This window comes from Carassius gibelio, chromosome A4, assembly GCF_023724105.1.
Source record: "Carassius gibelio isolate Cgi1373 ecotype wild population from Czech Republic chromosome A4, carGib1.2-hapl.c, whole genome shotgun sequence".
In the NCBI taxonomy this organism is placed as follows: Eukaryota; Metazoa; Chordata; class Actinopteri; order Cypriniformes; family Cyprinidae; genus Carassius; species Carassius gibelio.
Genome location: NC_068374.1, coordinates 32,456,207 through 32,477,251, shown reverse-complemented (window position 1 = coordinate 32,477,251; position 21,045 = coordinate 32,456,207). Strand labels below are relative to the sequence as shown.

At 34.0% G+C, this 21,045-nt stretch overlaps 1 long non-coding RNA gene across 1 annotated transcript in view; it reads right to left on the bottom strand.

Moving 5' to 3' along the window:
- LOC127970413 (uncharacterized) overlaps positions 1–21,045 on the bottom strand; it is a 33,534-nt gene that overhangs the window by 1,657 nt on the left and 10,832 nt on the right. The window contains exon 3 of the long non-coding RNA XR_008156600.1: positions 18,598–18,760. This is a non-coding gene — a long non-coding RNA (uncharacterized LOC127970413). The remainder of the gene's footprint in view (positions 1–18,597; positions 18,761–21,045) is intronic.

The following is a 21,045-nucleotide window of genomic DNA, read 5'->3' as shown; positions in this document are numbered from 1 at the left end:
CTTCAGCCACAGTTTTGGAAGGGAAACTACCCAATCTCTTCCATTTTAAAGATTCACTCCAAGAATGCATTTATTCCAAGATGTCTCCAGACAGATGAGATGAAGTGGTGCTATAAGATGTATTCACCAGCACAGCATTGCTATCATTTAGACGGCTGGTGAAATATCGCTACTACGGTGCAGCTCAATAGCAAATGATAATTTTACAAGCTGCAAGATGGGGCTATAAAAGTTGTTGCATGTCACATATTAGAGTGACTTTAAGGATGTTTGGTGGCAGATTGCCTATACGCAGCATAATAGCATTTCAAGTACTTCATCTGCAAGAAACGGCTTCATTCTCTGACATTTCCGCCCACCTGCAATTTTCCATCCATCAGTCCAAGTGCTCTTGCGCAGATGAGAACAAATGCAAGCACACTCGCTCTCGAAAACAAAAACACACAAGGCCAAAAACATCTGTGTATCTAACCAAAAATATCCTTGTGCTAAGCAAATGAAACGCTGAGCCATTGCAATATATCTCACTTTGTGTATCGTCTGCCAGGAGCTTCACAGGCGGCCAGTAAAGTGAGACTTAGATCTTATTACATAATCACCAGACAAAGAATGTGGACTGCGGCTTTCATGCTTCAAAAAGACACAAATATACAACAAAAATAAGATAACAGTAGCTAATGTGCCTCACACACTATATTTCTTCTAGTCTTTAAGTATGTATTTATGACATGTCATAATTTAAGACAAAAACTTGTTTTTAAAAGTATATAAAAGGTGATCATTTACATATAAAAAGTAAAATACTTTATAACTACTTACTTAATGCACAATTAACTAACACAAACATTTTATTAACAAGGCTTAATGTATTCTGTAAACATGTTTACATATATTGCATCGTATAATAATTGCTGGTAATAGTGCTTTAATAGTTTTTTTTTTCTGTACATTTCTGCCATATGTACATTAATAAATATTGTAGAAGCTTCATTTTCCAGTTGTTTTGCAAGGATTTGTATGGTGAAAAGAGTATATTGTTCATTGCTAGTTCATGTTAGTTAATACATTATCTGATGCTAATAAATGAGACCTTATTGTAAAGTGTTACCTTATTAACTTTACATAAATGAGTCTGTTATGTCCTCGTTTAGAAAGCAAGGTTAACGTGTTTGTGTATCAAGTGCAGATTCTCAGCCTCTCCTCTCAAGACTTGCTCACCTTCATTAAAGACAGCGATAATAGATGGGCATCTAATGGTTAGCAGTCCTTCAGGCCAGTACAAAAGGTACAAAAAGATGAAGTGATTTAGAGGAGATTCACGACAGTGCCACCTAACGCCCTCATTTGAGAGGAATCCACTTTACAATGCGGAACATAGGCAGAGAGGGATGCAATAAATAAATAAAGAAATAAAACTCACCTATTGATACTGTGCAAATGCATTTTTCACCTCCCTCAGCTGGGCTGTGACAGAAATGGATGATTTTTATTAAGAGCCCTGGCTTTCTATCTACAGTATCATATATCTCCTCTAACAGTGAAGGCCGTGAAGAATGAGAGAAAAAGAGGGACACTTTTAGGGGAATGCAGGCTGCTGCTTTAGATTCCTGTCAGGTGACAAATTCAGCGAGGCGTAGAAAGCAGCTTTTGTTTTTGCTGACGCTTTGTTTTGGGTTCTCCAGGGCCGAGCTGAAGACAAAAGTGCCATTTAGCCTCATCAGGTGTGTGGTGACATGCTAGCTCCGCTAACGGCAGAGCTTTCAGCTTCCAGAGTTTCCACAGAGTTTCAGGTGAGATGTTACGAAGAGGGTTCAGTTAAAGGGATGGTTCATCCAAGAAAAAAATAAAAAATTACCAACATTCTTCAAAATATCTTCTAAATCCTGTAAAAATACATTCATAGTAAAAAAAAAAAAAAAAAAAATGATATTTTGAAGAATGTTGGTTACAAAACAGTTAATGGTAGCCACTGACTTCCATTGTTTTTTCTTTCATATTATGCAAGTCAATGGCTACCGTCAACTATTTTGTTACCAACATTCTTTAAAATATCTTTTCAATCATGTAATAAATCATACCTAGTCAAAAAGAAGATATTTTGGAGAATGCTGGATGTGAGTCAAACTGAATAGTGTTTGAGTGACGATGTTGTATGGCTGTGTTAAAGTAAATTCAGAACTACACTGTCTGCATAAAAGATAGAAATAATAAATCATAGTCAAAATAGTCTCTATGAGATTTGAATACAATACATCATTAAGTCTGTTTCATTCAGACTGGTTTTTGAAGCGCTTTTCATTGTAAAAATGATCCCACTGTGGCTTTACAGAGAATAAAATCCTCCAGTGAGTGAACCAAAGGTGAAAAGGAAAACAAAGATTGAAAAAGAAAAAGGGAGAAAAAGCATTCAATTACCTTTTGACTAGCATTAGCAAGGAGGATGATATGCATCATAGCTGTTATGTAAAAGAAAGGCTATTGACACTTAAAAATGTCTATTGCTCCATTTTTGTTGTTGTTGAAAAATCAACAACATATGAATATATCTTGCAAGTTTTATATTTGCATAAACATAAGCGCAGTCAGTGTGTCTCCAGTGCAAGTGGCAGAAAAAATTAACACTGACAGGAAAAAATGAAAGTGCAGCACAAAAGACGTGCAACATGAGGATAATTCTTAAGAAATATCAGAAATATATCATACATATGTCTAAATCTTTTTCTATTGGAGTCACAGATAGCAAAACCAATAGTAATATATAGATTTATGACGATAAAATTAGTAGTTATTAAAATTAGTAAAGACATGCATCAGTAACAGATTATGCTTAATTTGTCACAAACATTTTAAATGGTGTTGCATGTCAGCTCATACTGTGTGCATGTCTGTTTATGATTTAACATCATGATGATTTTTTTATTTATTACATTTTTTGCATTATAATGCAAATGTCAATTTGAGTCATCAGCATTTTTTTGCACGTTAACACAACCAGAAAATGTTACATCTAAGAATAGACTTTAACAAAAACATCTAAAATGGCCCAGCAGTAATGGTTGCACATAGAGCCATTGTCACACAGCAACAATTTACTATGATGCGCATTTAGCTCCAACAGCCATCTTGTCGGCTTGAGTCGCAGTGTGTGTTTTAGAGCCGTGACAGCTGCAGGTACACACCTCTGCTGCTGCACACAGCTGGACGCTGAACGCTTTCATCTCGCTGAAAGCTGCAATAAATTGCATGCCTGGACAAAGTCTCAGAGACACTCAGAGAGGTTTGTGAATCTCAAATCCTCTTTACACACACAACACACACACACACACACACACAAACTCGGAGAAACAAAGTTTGCTCTCAGGGAAAATAAGACAGTAAACAGATATTTACAGTATTCATGCCCACTCTTTCAACTGGATGAATAAAAATCTGTCTTATAAACACTAGCAATATATTTATTTTTAAGAATTAAAAATAGATCTATTTATTCTCTTTTTTAAATTATAATAAATAAATCTATAAAACATTTGAAAATATATTAAATTAGATATATACTAAGAAATATATTTATATTTTATTAAATAATGATTTTTATCATTATTAATATTGTTGAAATTATTATATATTTTGTTGTATATATATATATATATATATATATATATATATATATATATATATATATATATATATATATATATATATATATATATATATATATTTATATACTCTCACACACAGACAAAAACATTTTTAGTACATTAATATATACATATATAATTATTTTACAAAAATGTTAAAATATAAAAAATATAAAAATCTATAATTTATACTTATATATTTTTTAAGTATAAATAATAGATTTTTATATTTTATTATATATATATTTATAATTCCAAAAATGCAGGCTAATATGCATTTTAAAAATTATATTTATTCATACATATTACAAAATAAATCTGAACTGGTTTCAACTCTTTAAATATATATTAATGATTTCAATATATCAATATCAATATATATATCTTGGGAGACGGACGACAGACAGATTTTTTTTAGATATCATTTTAATAGGTATGTGTGTGCCTTTTATCAAAAGATTGTTTATTTTACAAAAACAATGATATTTGTATTTTATAAACAAATATATATTCAATTCAATCATGCAAATATAGATTTTGAAATGGAAACTGGTTCTGAAACCAATGAGTCATGCCAGCAGTCCTTAGACACTCTGGGGTTTCACATGTGGGAAGAACATGAGGCAGACAGACTACGTTCTGTGGTAATCAATATCAGCCCCTCAATGTCAAAGCATTTGTCACCGCGGCTCAGAAAGAGGAAAACTTGCAGAGACATCTCCAAGGCAACCGGCATCACCATTACTTTCCAGTCTGTAACACCCAAGCACGACCCTCAGACATACAGCAATGACAAACAAACAGGCAATCACAAACACTGTTTTTTTAGCCCCTGACCGAGCCTCCTTCACAGCCTGTGGCCACGGTTTGCCCTGCAGAGAGAGAGTCCCTGCCCTTCACCACCCCGCCGCTCGGCCAAACAGCCACCGGCTCCAGCAGATGAGCATTTCACTGTTTGTCAGTGCCAATATGTGCCAAATAACCCAGCCGTTTCTTCTGCAAATGTCAGGAACATGCACTCATGCAAAATCACGGAAAACTGGATTTTCTTGTCCTTCTCCACATAAAAAAGTTCTGTTTACTATATAGACACCCTAAAGCAGCGGCTTTTTGGAATGATACCATGCTTTTCTTTTCAATCCGAAATCAGGTATTAACTATTCAATCAAAAGAAGCAATCAATCAATCCTGCTATTATTGCTTAAGTATCACAGGATATGATTTTACACAATTTTATACATTTAAAAGCAAAATCAAGTATTAACGTCAACATCACTGATACCAATATAAAAAATTTGCAATTATAGCCTTTTAAATAATATTTGAAAGTTATTATTTGTAATGTTTAATAGCAAAAAAAAAAAAAAAAAAAAAAAAAATCAGATTCCTGCTTCTGTTGTTTATATAGAAAATGGTTTTACACAATTCTTACATTTAAACACTTATAGTAAATCATTGTAGCAAGCATTTACTTCCATTTATTGTGTATGAAACATAAATATTACAGCCTGTTTTTCAGCATTTCTGCTCAAGATCTTAAGAACAATTCCTATAATACAGTTATTATTAATCAGTTATTAACTTTTTTTATTTCAAAGCTTCTATGCATTTATTTTCCTGCTAAATTAATATCGTTAGTTAAACACGTATAATCAGTACTTTCATGTGAGGATCAGTCACACTTTTCATACTTGAAGGATCGATCTTCAAATTAAAAAATATTGATATAAAGTGTTTTTAAAATAGAAATGTTTTTACAGATTGTACTTCAAGTGGAAAGTCTGCTTTATTCCAAAGTGTCACTTTTTGTTTTGCATTACATCAAAAACCTGTTTTTAGCTTATATTAGGAAATTATAATAATATAAATAACTATATTAAAAGTAGCATGATAAGCTTGAAAAAGTATGATACCGTTCACCGAAATATTCTCATTGTTTAGTACAGTGCTGCTGAATCAGTTTGTGAGAATGTAAGGATGATGATTACGGTTTACAGCTCATGCTACGATCCTTTTGCAACAAACCTGAGAGAAAGAATGACGTGTTTGAGGCATTGTTGCTGTTCATCGCGCGTGTCGCTCAAGCAAATGAAAACATCTTCTCCAGGGATAACGTTATCCAAGCACGCACACACTACACTACGCGATTTCTGTCAAACTTAATTGTCTTATACACACGTGCATTGAGCTTTCCAACCAAATGAAGCTCCTTCAGCTAATCTACTCCGGTTTGTGCCGAAAAACCTTCTTTTTAACTCGTGATATGGAATTAGCACTTTGAAGCAGGCTTGTTTCGAGCGGCTATTTGACTGGCCTCTCCTAGTTGTGCTAATGAGGTGGAAATGTGTGTTTAGTTGTGCCGAAGTCGGACAAACAGCCACCAGACCAGGAGACGTCAAGCACAGGGAAGCTAATGAGGCAAACCGCCACATCACATGCTAACAGAGAGCCAGAGCAAGACCTGCATCATCCTGGAAATGTTTTCTAGCGAGGAACGCTTTGAAACGAGTGTCTGGAGCTCACAGGGGCATTTTGTCTCATTAAACATCAGCAGGTTTATCACAGATAATCAGTGTCGACGAGATGCCGAGGGTCAGTCTTCTACACACTGGAAAAATGATCTTGTTTGGTTTGCCTTGTCTGGGAGATGTGAAGGTCTCTATAGTCATACTGTAAATTTAATAGAGGAACTTCACTTGAATGATGTACAGTATGTTCACATGATGCGATAAAAATAAATAAATCTAAATTCTAATGATAAATTGTAATTACAAATTTGAAAACTAGTCATATTGAACACACTTTAATGACATAAGTGTTCATATGATTCAACGTCAGCATGAAGTCAGAAACAACGTTTGTTGCATTTTTCGTGTGGTTTCAAAAGACTTTGAATAAGAAATGACCAGGATCATCTTTAAATTAAAATAAAACATAAAATATAAAATACTTAAATAAAACAAAACAAAACTTTTGGTCAGTTTTTTTTTTCTTTTCTGTAAGCTATATGGTTTTAAAAGACCCAGAATATTCTAAATTAAATTAAATTAAATTAAATTAAATTATAGAAAAAAATAGCATTTAATAGAGGGACTTTGATTGACAGACTCTTTTGATATGAACGCTATATCAATATCAACATGAAGTCAAAATCGACTCTTCTTCTAATAATATTCTTAATAAAAATGACGGTTGAGTTTTTAACTTAAAGCTTCAAGACTTTAAAAATTAAATTAAATTAAATTAAATATAGTTATGAATTATAATTATATAAAAAATAGCATTTAATAGAAGGACTTTGATTGACAGACACTTTTGATATGAACGCTAAATCAATGTCAACATGAAGTCAAAATCGACTCTTCTAATACTATTCGTATTAAAAATTATTATTTTGAGTTTTTAACTTAAAGCTTCAAGTCTTTAAAAATTAAATTAAATTAAATTAAATTAAATTAAATTAAATGCTTGCACATGCAAATGCCAGCAGTGTTTTCCATCTTTCTCTCAATATCGATTGCAGAGCAGCATCCTCAGATTAAATTGGATATGATGAATATTAAACAGGCACATGCTGAAGGGGACAGACAGACAAACACTGGTGCGGGTAGAGAGTTATTCACATCGTATGCTGTGATTTGATAACATAACATTTGAGCTAAGTTATGAGCCCCGTGTTCACGTCGGGAATCACATTTACATTTATTTTGCTGGCAAGCAGCTTTACACCAAAGTGACCCACAAGAAATATTAAAGTAATTGTGATATAAAAGTTAATAAAAGAGGCAATGTCAAGAAATGCAGGGGTACAGACAGAGACATGGCACTTGGGTTTTAGAAATGAGAAATGATGCCCTGAGCTGTCAATCAAAGGGGCATATGGTACAATAGCGCATGAAATTAAAAGCCAGTAAAGTCGTCCTCATCTGCAGCCAAAGTTTCAGGCTCTTTCCAAAGACTCTGCGTATGTTCCAGTCCACCACTGACAGCAAATCATTACTAAAAGCATATAATGGCAAACTTTGCCTCTCTTAAATGTCAACACAGTGTCATGTAAATTTATAAAAGAGATGAGCATGAAAGGTGCTGCCACACCGCTCTTAGTCATCAACTAATAAATATTAAAAAAAGGTTGCATGAATGCAGAATGCTTAATTGTGTTCATGTGAGAGAGAAGATCCAGTGGAGAGGAGACAAAACAAATCATTTAGATGCCCATCCTCATTTTTAATGTGCAAAACATCAATGAGTTATGTCAAAGTTGTTTCTTTACATTTTACAAACATGCATGATCAAATATTTAAATATTCGGCAATTCAAAAATTTGGAATCAATACGATTTTTCAAGGTTTTAAAAATCATTCTAATATGTTGATTTGATAATAATAAAACTTTCTTTCTTTCTTTCTTTCTTTCTTTATGTGTTGAAATTCCGATGCACCAGATATTTTAAAGATTATTCATGTCTATTATTAAAAAAATACTATTTTTAACATTTAATAGCTCCAAAACTGCAAAATAAAACTTATTATATGTGGGATTTTAGCTTCTTATTTTGTATAAAATAATAAATACGTATTAACATTTTTTTTTTATATATAAAAATAAAATAAGTAGTCAAAAACTTATGATCTATAGTTTTATGTGAGGATTAATCATATTTGTCATACTTTCAAGAGGATCAGTCCTCACATTAAAAAATATTGACCTGAATTTATATACACACACACACACACACGCACACGCACACACACACACACACACACACACACACACACACACACACACACAGGTATGAAGACAAGTTGCCTCTTGGTGCTAATAAAAGAACAGTGTTATTATTTTTAGACCTAACCTAGATAAATGACTGCTGAATCTCAGCACATATTCAGCAGTTTGGCTAATAAATCAAATTCACCTGCTATATTCTGATAAGCTTCTAATAAGTCCACAAGGAGCCCAGTTGCTTCCTTAAATTAATCTTTTAATGGACTTTCCACCTTCTGAACTGCCCGGCTTCTTGTTGGCAAGCCCGCAACGATTGCAGGGGTCATTTTTTCACGTCCTCTAGTCAGATAAAATCAGCCGCAGAAGAAATGAGACAGGCCTTCAGGTTGCTCATTTCCACACGCGCACTCACACAGATGTGTTTGATAAATTAGGCTGCTTTTCCGGGGAAGGAAAATGGAAGTCTTAATTTACAACCACCCGCTGGATCCATGCTACGTAGAAATGCAACTTGCCACACACAAGTCCCCCAAGGAGCTCGGCTGATTGGCACGCTGAATGAATTCAGTGACCTACAATAATGTGAAATTCATTTGCACAGGCAGAGCAGTCCCACATACTTCAGCTTTTCTACCCCAGATCACGATCTATTGAAGCACTGGTCCATCTAATATACGAATCACATTTGACACACAGGCCCCTGTGCTGAACAACACCGATGATATAACAATCCAAACTGACATCAAAGACTATTTCCTCTCCTGTTTCCACAACCTCATCCGTGATTGTGTGTGTGTGTGTGTGTGTGTGTGTGTGCATACTGATATCAGTGTTGAGTATTCATTTCTTAATATAAATAAAGGGTAATATTATACCCAAAGACACGGTGAAGACTCATAATACTAGATGGGCTCATCTATTGAGAGTCAGGGCATGGATGTGGTTTGGGATGGCGATGACACAGGAAGTTTTAGGATGGTATTATGTATTTATGCACTTGTGCACAATGCACTTTTTGATGTTAAAATGCTTAATTTCTAATGACAAGAACAAGTTCTGCTAAACCTTCCCAATGATGTTTATTTTGCACAGGCCCAGGTGCTCATCTTGTCGTCTATTGATTTCTAGAGCACAGATGGGGTCAGCGCTAGCACTCTTCAGCTAATGGCTCAAGCAGAGATGAAGGGAACAGCTCAGCCTTAAATTGACCCTGTAAACAGTGTGCCGGGCTCTCAGGAGACACTCGCTGTGGCCTTCACTCTTGTTGTGCTTTCCTTTACTCCCTCTTCAACTTTCTCTCAATCCTGATAATGCACTTAAAAGCAACATTTTTAAGGCTGCATTCTTTCTCTCTTTCTGAAACCCACTATTGCCATCAAACTAAAGCCTTGTGTGGCTGGATACTCTCGCTCTCTCTCTCTCTATATATATATATTTCTATATTTTCTATATATGTTTTCACTTCCCTCCCATTTGCCATCTGACTTCACTTATCTTCAAGGTCACTTCAAGGTGTTGAAGTATTGATGGTATTTTTGAAATATTGATGGTATTTCTTTTAATGAGCACATATAAATGCCATGATATTATGCTGAGTTACATTAACAAATGATACAAACTAGATTAAAAAAAATGGATACAAACTGGATTTTAAAAAGTACAACTAAACAAACATTGCATTTACATATTGAAATTTTTTTTTTTTGGAAAAATATTAAGCAGCCCAACCGTTTTGAACATTGATAATAATAATGATAATAATAATAATAATAATAATAATAAATGTTAGTTGAGCAGCAAATAAGCATATCCGAATGATTTCTGAAAGATCATGTGACACTGAAAACTGCGGCAATGATGCTGAAAATTACGTTTGCCTCACAGGAATAAATTACTTTAAAAAAAATATATTACAATAGTAACAGTTTTGAATTATATTTCCTGAATAAATAAACAGAATTTACTGTACTTTGGATCAAATAAATGCTGTCTTGGTAATCTTTAGAATTAAAATAAAAAAATGCAAAATTTAAAATTGTAATATTATTTCACAATATTACTGCTTTTACTGTATGTCTGATCAAATATCAAATAAATTATACTAAAATACCTTTCTGTCTTAGTTGAGAAGTGTAAAAATGATCCATTTCATGTCCACTGCTTAAATGCACCTCACATCATAATTACGTCTTTCAAACTCACTAGAAGCATCAGACTCACTCAGCTCCTCACTTCTTCTTACACATCCAAGATGCACTTCCCATCACTCTCTGTGGCAGAACAAGAACAAGCATCACTTGAACACACATCACATCACACTTCGCTCTCGAAAAGCATATGCAGGGCAGTATTAGATTTGAGGGTCTTCACAGACACAGCATCAAAGACCCCTTGTGCACTAATTCTGATAAAAGGAGAATCTTGGAACATTTTCTATGTCTCTCCGTGGAAATGAACAGATGCAAACGCTCTCCGTGCATGAGGAATGAGTTACAGACCCCAGTGCGGGGTAAATTCTCTCTCCACTCGCCCTTTATCAAGCCCCTGCAGTGGGCACATTGAAGCAGATTGGGGGTGTGAGTGCACCATTCAGCTGGCACAGTTCAAACACAGGGAGAGGTCAACGAAAAACCTGGGATTTGTGCAGTGAAAGGTTTATCTGTGGGTCGGCAGAGCATTTTGACAGAACCGCAGGGAAAATATCATCTCTACCAACACCAGAGCAGACGCTCAAAATGTCTCGAGTGCTCTCTCCAGATCTGACCTTCTGGGAAGTTTTTTTTTTTGCATTCACAAGCCACCACCACATCACATCCCTCACTAACAGCTGATGTAATGGTCTCTAAAAACACCAGCTTGCATGCGAACAGCCCCCATTTGGCAAAAGTTTCCACAGCCATATTGCATTTAAAAGTTTATAATACACCTGAAATCTCAATTCATCCCTGCAAATATTGACTCATTTTTTCATCTGCATGGCTTTAGAGGGCTTGAAATGTAGACTGTAGAAATATTAGAGATTATCTGAGTATGTCTTACAGTTATTGAAATTGTTTCAAAGTAATTTGTACATAAATTTGTTTCAGCGTGGAGCAAAAGTCTCATGAACTGCTCTCATAATACATGAGTTTGTGCATTTTATACACTAATGTAATCTCAAATACAATGGGATTTTAATGTTCATTTTAAAATGTGTTATTTTAATATATTGAATATATGTGTGTGTGTGTGTGTGTGTGTGTGTGTGTGCGTGTGTAAAACAATCATTCATTAAAAACATAAATGTACTGTAAATGTTTTTATAAAATAATAAACAATAATAATTTAATCATTTATTCATTGACAGCCATAACATATACATATATTTAATGGTGCTAGGTTCATAGAGAAAACAAGGTAGCAGTTCTAAAAACATAAAATTAAATAAAGTGATTATTCAGAAATATTTGACAGGTAAATGCCATTACTGAATCTTGTTTTTAAGAGAACTATCCATCTTTTCTATGTAAGAGTGTCACCTTTCAAGATAAGTCAATCTGACTTCCTATGTAATCTGTTTCCAGCTATTTTAAGCTGTACAAAAGAACTTGTTTTGCTGCTTGATATTGCAAATTTTAATGTATAAATACGAACACACTGGTTTGTATGAACACAGTGTTTTTGCTGCCTTGCAAGCACTAGCGTTTCCTTCTGGAAATGCAAATCTAGTTTAAAGACTGTCATTTTAATGTCCATTTTTAGCATCATGGTCTAAACGTGCCGTTTAATAGCACTGCAGCACAAATAGCATCATAAAAGCATCTCTTAATAATGGAAGGCATGTGTCTTCAGGTGCTTGGTTGCATGTGAGTTATGCATTTATAACGTAACCTGTCAGCCATACATAACAGCAGCGCTCAGGGTGGAATTTAATTAGCCAGAAACAACAGCAAGACAGAGAGGCACTGAAGCCATGCGGTAACAACAGATTTTGATCTTTTATTTCTTCATCTGAAACTTGCATCTTGGAGCTCTGACAGAAATGTCAAAACCTGGCACGATACATAATGTGTGCATACACCTCACCTATCTCATAATATTTCTGTTCTATCTATTGTTTATCACCATTTACAAGAAATATATATTACAAACAGGAAAATAAATAAATAAATAAATAAAAATCTCACTGTTATTTATTAAGCCTTTTTGTTGACGCTCCTCAAAGACATTCCCTCAGTGGAACTTAGCATAATTAGATGAGCATGAATTCCCAGATGCAATCAGCTCTAGTGTTTCCGGTTTCTTCGGCAATAATAACATGAGAGCTCACTAACAAACTAAGCGCTAACAGCCTGCTCACTTTATTTTTTATTACAGATTAAAGTTGAAATTACTCGGGCTAAATTGCTGCATTGGTAGAGTGTGAAAGTAACTGTAGCACAATCATGGTTATTTGTTTGTCCGCAAATTGGTCTGAATCACAGGATTGCTCTTTGCTAAAGGTTGAGTATACCCTCAACAATGATTTTCGAACGCATTTTTATTTTGTGACCTTTCACCTTTGAAAAGCTGATAGGTGCTGGGAAACCAGCTGGTTAATGGTGTGTTAACTCGCTTCTCTCTTCTTCTACCACATCATTTTAAAGCCACAAGCAATTTATCTCTTTTAAAAAAAAAATCATCATAGATGTTTTGCTGAACTCAACTCATAATTTAACGTCATTGTACAGTAGTCAGCATTTAATGTGGATCAAAAAAAGGTTAATCAAAGTTGTCCTGACAAGAACGCATTTTGTTTTTCTGTTTTGGGACTTTTTGATGAAAGGTTTTGATCCACTTCAAATGTTGACTACTGTATACATAAAGAGCTTTTTTTTTTCACATAAATGTCACTTTTGGCCCTTTTAAGTTTTTTATTTTAATTTAATTTTAATTTTATTATTTTGTCCTTTTAATAATTATTTATTTATTTATTAAATCTTATGCCTAACTTTTGGTAATATATCACAGTTTCAACAAAAATATTAAGCAGCATTATTGATAAACATAAGAAATGTTTTCTGAGAGCCAAATTAGCATAGTAGAATGATATTATTATTATTATTATTATTATTAATATATATATATATATATATATATATATATATATATATATATATATATATATATATATATATATATATATATATATATATATATATATATGTGTGTGTAAAGAAACATGCTTATCCCAGTGAACTAATTAATGCAATGTGTAGCAATTAATGAATGTGTATTTTTTTATTTTAAATGAATTAATTTCATTTTTACATTTTGTTAAAAGACATTAATTTGATTGTAAAAATTAAATTGTAATTATATAGATAGACAGACGGACAGACAGATATTGTATGAAGTGCCGTTTTCTCAAACATAAAAACATATTTACATGTATTCAATTATTCAACATTAATAATCAATGTTACAATATCAAGAGCAATAACTGATTAATACTACAACATAATAATGCAATGTATAATTTATATTTTACATAATTTATTTGAGATATTTTATATTCTATATTATATTGAAGTAATTGGTTAAAGTTAAGTATTTCATTTAAAACAAAACACAGATACAATAAAGGTAATTATAAAAACTGGTCTAACGAAATGCACTTATATATATATATATATATATATATATATATATATATATATATATATATATATATATATATATATATATATAATCTTAATTGTAAAATATATAGAGAGAGAGTTAAAAGTAGTTATGAGATAAATACATATTTGGTGGTATTCAAGGTCCCTTAAAATAAAAACAAGGTAGCAATTCTCTTTGGTATCCTTTTCCATTCCAGTCAAGCAGGAGCCTCCACACCACGATACTCTCAACCTCAACCGCATCCAGAAATCCCACTGAGAGCTCTGCTGATACCATTTGTGGTGAGAAACATGCTTTCACACACAATATATAAAGTGCATTCATACACACACACACACACACAAAGCCTGCATGGCAGAGTCCAGAAGTAAAAGACAAACACACACAGGATTGAACCTCCGGCAGGTCATTGTAAGCGATATGGCAGCTGCCACAACAACATTTCCAACAGTGTGTGCATGTGCGTGCTTTGACTACAAACAATGGCATTTTCCCTTCTACTGTAACTGTAATGATTGCTAATCCATTTAAGCCTTTTATCTTTGCAGCTCTGGCTGGAATATGTATGGAAGGACAAGGCAAACAGTGAGCTAAAGCCTTACGAGAAGCCTTTAATTCAGAAAACTGTTGTGGTCAGCCAGTCAGCCCCTGCTAAATTCTCCCACTCCTGCATTTTAATTATGTTAAAAAGACACCGTAATATAAAGAAAGCCTGCAATGCAATGAAATGCAATATAATGCAATGCAATGAAATGCAATGCAAAAAAAGCCCAAAAAACAGGTGCCTTAATCACAGCCAACCAGGATGTATTTGATACTTAGTATGCATAACTATGGAGTGGGATTGTAGAATAATTGTTGGTGGAGCTAAAGCATTATGTGTAACTTTAAGTTTGCGAACAAAGTTTAAAGTTGGCTTGAAAAAGCCTTGACTGAAAGTTTGAAGCAGTTCTAAAAGCTAATGTTTTAAAGTTTAGATAGGTTAAATAAAGTTGTAAAATTGCATGTTTTTATTTTTATTATTTTTCTTCATGATTATTTTAATTTTTTTTATGTAAAGCACTTTGAATTACCATGGTGTATGAAATGTGCTATATAAATAAACTTGCCTTGCCTTAAATAGATGTTGATAGCATGATTTAGCAGCCTGTTAACATGATTAGCATGTTGTTAACAAGTTTCTAGCATGATTAGCCTGTGGCTAAAATGTTTTAGCATGATTAACATTTTGCTAGGATGTTGCGATTATGGTTAAAATGTTTTGCTAACGTGCTTCTAACATGATTAGCATAGCTAGCATGTTTTAGCATGATAAACATTTTATTAAAAAGTCACTAACATGTTTCTAGCATGATTATCATGTTGCTAGCATGTTTTAGCATTTCATTAAGAAGTTTCTAGCATGTTTCTAGCATGATTATCATGTTGCCAGCATGTTTTTAGCATTATTAGCATGTTTCTGGCTAACATTGCTAACATGTTTTGCTTACAAGTAGTTATTTTAGTTATTTTGATAGTCTGGTTTTCAAAAATTGTAAGCCAAAGCAGAAAATATAGAGAAATATACAGTGAGAGTGACATTCAGCCAAGTATGGTGAACCATTCTCAAAATTTGTGCTCTGCATTTAACCCATCCACAGTGCCGAGTTTGGTGGTATTTAAAGCTTTAAAGCTCTAGGAAGAGATGCGGACTAAATTTTGTCTCAGAAGAAGCAGTAGCAGCTTAAATATTAAATAAGTAAGTTGGCTTTTTCAAGCTTACCTAACTCTATATAATTATATTTTAACTTCTAACTTTCTAAGAGGCTTGTAAAGGCTCAAGCCACTTTGCCTCACTCATAGCCTCTTAACTGACCGATAGGCCACCTCAACAAATCAATCAACAAATAACTACTAAAAATCAATGGGCCACCAACAGGAAATCTCTAGCCCTCCAAGTAAAGCACGAGCTGAAACAGCCGCACTCAACTACATTAATACAGTGACAAGTCCCTTCTGGAGAAGAACTACATTATAAAGCACTGTTCTCCACACTGGAAACAGAAACATTATGCGGTGATGAATTCTTTATGAATTTGTTAAATAACACCAACTGATTTCCGGCTAGGGTTATTCGCCTGAGAGCCAGGGATGATTCATATTTGTTTGTGTTTGACCCCACATACAACAGTTTATATAACGTATGCGACAGCAATTAATTAATGAGCATATTATATTTCACTTACATTTTAAACGTATTAATTTAATTGTAAAAATATATATATATATATATATATATATATATATATATATATATATATACATATATATATTAGGGGTGTAACGATACGCGTATTCGTATTGAACCGTTCGGTACGACGCTTTCGGTTCGGTACGCGGTACGCATTATGTATACCGAACGGTTCGTTGGAGTAATTAATTATATTTGAAAAAAAAAAAAAAAGAGAGAGAGAGAAATATAATGATATGCGTTCAACAAGGTAGCCCAATAACCCAAACAACGTAACAGGCAACGCCCCTGACACTCCCGAAGAAGAAAAAAACACCATCTTATATGTTTATGTTAGGCTACTCAGCAGGCGCTCGCTCACTCAGTACACGCTGAGCTCGTTGCAAAATAGCCAATGCGTTTAACAGACTAGAAATGAGAAGATCCTCCAATAACCAACAGGTCTGGTGTTTGGGTGCACTTTGGATTCCCTTTAAGCTATAATGGTGATGGCAAGAGAGTGGTGGATAAAAAAACAACGGTATGTCGCATCTGCAACATGACAGGGTACACCAATAAAAAAAAAAAAAAAAAAAAACACCAGCGGGAATATCTGGGATATATGCGTCAGTACTATCTGGGAAAAGACGAAAAAAAGGAGAAACATGCACGCAGCAAACTATCCCTGCAGCATTTAGAAACTATAGCTTACAGGGAATCCAACCCAAACACCAGACCTGTTGGTTATTTTAGGATCTTATATTTCTGGTCTGTTAAAGGCATTCGACATTTTGTAACGAGCCTTCAGCGCGTGCTGAGTGAGCGAGCGCCTTAGGGGCCGTTCACATATCGTGCCTAAAAACGCATGGAAAACGCTAAGCGCGTCTTTCTCCTGAGGCGTCTGTCTTTGCTAAGCAACAATGACGTGCTCTCTCCATGAGACGCGGAAATTTCAGCGAAGGATAAATGGATTTGCAGCTCTAAAAATCGCTTGCAGTAGCTCTGCTACTAAATTTATTTCAAAATTGCAATCCATATACAACTATGATCAGCTGATCCTTCATCTTGGCTGAGCTCTCAACGTTGTTACGGGAAAGGATGAAGCTGATTGGTTAGTTCTTGTCACATGACCCGCGGTGCGCTTGCGGCATTCTGAAAAGTTGAGATGTTTTTACATTTTGCTGTATCTAAAACGTATCGAACCGAACCGAACCGTGACATCAGTGTATCGTATCGAACCGAACCGTGAATTTTGTGAACCGTTACACCCCTAATATATATATATATATATATATATATATATATATATATATATATATATAGTAAAATAATAATAATAATTTAAAAAGTGCAATAAATTTGTAATATATGCACAGGTGCCTTATTATGAAAACAGTGTAACAGTCCTCAGTGTAACAGTCCTCTTTAAGATATATAATAAATAAAATTTTGTGATAGCAATGAATCTATTAGCATATCATTATACTTACATTAATTAATTACATAATAGTAAAAACAATTGACCTAGAGGTCCTTTATTATGAAAACAAGGTAGAAGTCATATTTGAGATTTAAAATCAAGAAAAATAAAATAAAATATAAAATAAGTGATAAAAACAAAGCAAACCTTTATGAAATTAAATCCCAAAACACCTTTTAAAAAAAAAGCAAAGGTCAAGTTGATTAATTGCTTAAAAATGAACATAAAAGTGTTATGTTGTCAATATATCTAGACTTTTGGTCCGTTCCAGAAACGTCTATCTTGGATGCATATATGGGTTACTATCGGTTTCATACAAACCATAAAAATACTTTATATGCATTACTGGATTCAATTTGTTGCCTTAGCAACTACATAACAAGTGGCCACTAAGACCCCAGCATCATGCTGTTCTGCCAAGGGTCCATTTCCACGTCAAAAGTATTCCAAACACTCGCAAGTAGACTAAAAGCTTTTCTCCACAGCGGGAGCCAGCAGACATTGACTGCGGTTTGATTAGTGGAGGTTCTGATGTGTGTGTGTGTGTGTGTGTGTGTGTTCCAGCTGCAAAGGCGAGATGTGGATGTAATTGCTGTAAGTGTTGGGCAGCTGGTGTGGAGGAGGCGTCTGCGATCTGCTCTCCGACATCTCTCTCTCTCGCGCGCTTTTTCCCTTTCCCGGTTTGCACTCTTTACATTGCACACAAACAACAATTTTGGAAGCACACAGACACACAAACCTTGACAGCATGCTTGTCAGCTTGAAAATGCATGTGAATTTCACTCTCCTCCATCTCGTTTTTACCATCTAGCCTCCTGAGATGTTCGTGGCTATATGCTAATGAAACCCTGGAACACCTGCAAACTGTTTTATGCTTTTGATATAATTCATAAACTCACTTTGTCACACATTTAAAGGAGGGAGCTCAGTTAGCCTCACACCTCAGGGGCGTCATCGCAGGGCCAGGAGGAGGTGAAGCCTTTCTCCTCTCTTCATTAATCATCATTAACACCGGGCGGCTCGGGCTCCACGGTCTGCCTGCCATGCTAGCACTTTTAGCATCTGGGCCAGAGACAGAGAAAGACAGAGATGAAGATGATGAGAAGAGAGCTGTGAATCGTAGCAAGGTACCAAGGTACAGTTCATATAAGGTCATCAAATGTTGACTTAATTTAGTTTAGTTTACTTATTTCATGTCAATAATTTAACAATATTTTAGCAAGATTGAAATCCTAACGGAAAGTCTGCATTAAATGACAGTATTAACTATTAGTAAGATTTTGTTCTTGTAGCTCTAAGTGTAAAGCATGACGTCGGCAAACAAGGTCTTGCATTTGATTCACAGGGAATACATGAACTGATAAAATGAATATAATGAATTCATTGCAAGCTACTTTGGATAAAATGTGTAAATGTAGTCCAAAACAGAAGTTTTCAAACCAGGGGGCTGTATAAAAGTTGAGAGAAAAGGAGAGCAACACATGTTCAAAGATCAAAATAAATAAATTTAAACACAGCCTAAAATAAATACATTTAATTAAAATAAATATTTAAAATATATATTTCAATAATAAATATTAAAATAAATATTACAAAGTTGACACAATATATATTAAATAATTATTTAAATAAGCATTTAATAAAAAATATGAACAAACATTTTTTTTTTAAATTTGAAATAATATAAACAAAAATACATTTTGATTAAAATATAAAAATAAAAAAAAATATGGAAAAGTTAAGAGAAAACAGTGTAACAAATGTGAAATAAAACAAAAAAACGAATTGATTACAATAAATATTTAAGCTTATTTAAATTAATCAACTTGATTAGAACAAATCAATAGAATATAAATTAAAAAAATGTTAAATATTTGACCAATTACTTCATTAAAAAAATTTAATAAATAAATAGTACATCAAACAGTACAGTTACTATATTGAGAACAAAAATTACAATATATATTTAGCATATAATATAGTCACAAAAGAGTATAATCTTCTACACCTGAAGCAAAAAAATTGAAGATGGGGGTTCTTCGCACGAAGACGATGATATTTGGGGGATCCACAGCATCTAAAAGATTGAAAAACCCAGGCCAAAAATATAGCCAATTGGGTTAACATTAGCATTAGTTGCATAACATAACACATAACACATAAGTTGCTTCAAAGATGGGACAAGTCATTATATTTTGTTTATAGATCATGAAGACAAGCCCTTTCCACTTCTGATAAGAGAAGGGACATGTTTTAAGAAAGCAAATAGGGTTGTTTTGATTTCACATTGACTTTCATGAACGAGCAGTTGAATAGTGTAATTATTTTGCCATGCATTATTGCATTTTGTCAGTGTCTTTGTTCTCAGGAGACCCTCTCCATGCACCCTGGGGACCCCCATCTGCAATAAAGCCATCATGCCAAAATAGGCCTCACATCTGTTCAGGCCAAACGGGGGCAAGTTTAAAGCAAGACAACCCACTTTTCACTCCTAGCTGTGCATGCTTATACTCCTAAACACAATACAAGAACCAAAAAAAAACAAAAAAAAAAATCCCCCAATGGACAGCACTGACTGAAATAGGAACACAGGTGCTGTACTTCTCAGAGAGGAAAAACATCTCAAATTTTTTATGCACATGCTTGAACAAAAGGGGTAAAGGAGGGAGGCTGTAGTTGGCGAGAAAGAAGTCATTTCATTATTTAATGGCATTGTGCCGTTAAAAAGAGCACAGGAAAGCGATTGGTCAGCAGCATTTACAGTCCCACCTGTTCATCAACAGGGTTTTAAAAATCAGCAGGGACGCTGAATTATTTATCAAATGTCACAGGACCTCATTAAATCCTCAAAAGCTCACAGCACACTCCACAATGCTGAGCCCTTTGACTCCCCTCAGAGATTAAATGTAGGAGGGCAGGACGGGTTCAGACCCACTGACCCTGATTATTCCTGCGCCCCATTTGCAATCAAGTCTGTAAACAGTGTTTACATGTGTGCATGACATCCCTTTCATTAAGCCTGAGCAGTAAGAGCTCATTATAGGCTTTTGATGGAGGTTGCAATATGTCAAGCAGACAACTTTATTCATTCTTGTGTTGCCTTAAAAAAATATTTAGACAATTAACCTACACCTAAAAATACTTATCGAATATCAAACCAAGCAGCATCTGAATACCAATGCTGCAAAACGCAACCCAAAAATAAATCCAAATACTAAAAACATATTATACAATGATAAATAAATAATACTTGAAATAAAAATGAAATATTTAATAAATATATAAATAAAAAGCTAAAAAATGGATGAAAATGTAAATAATAAAACAATTTCTATATCAATAGAAAT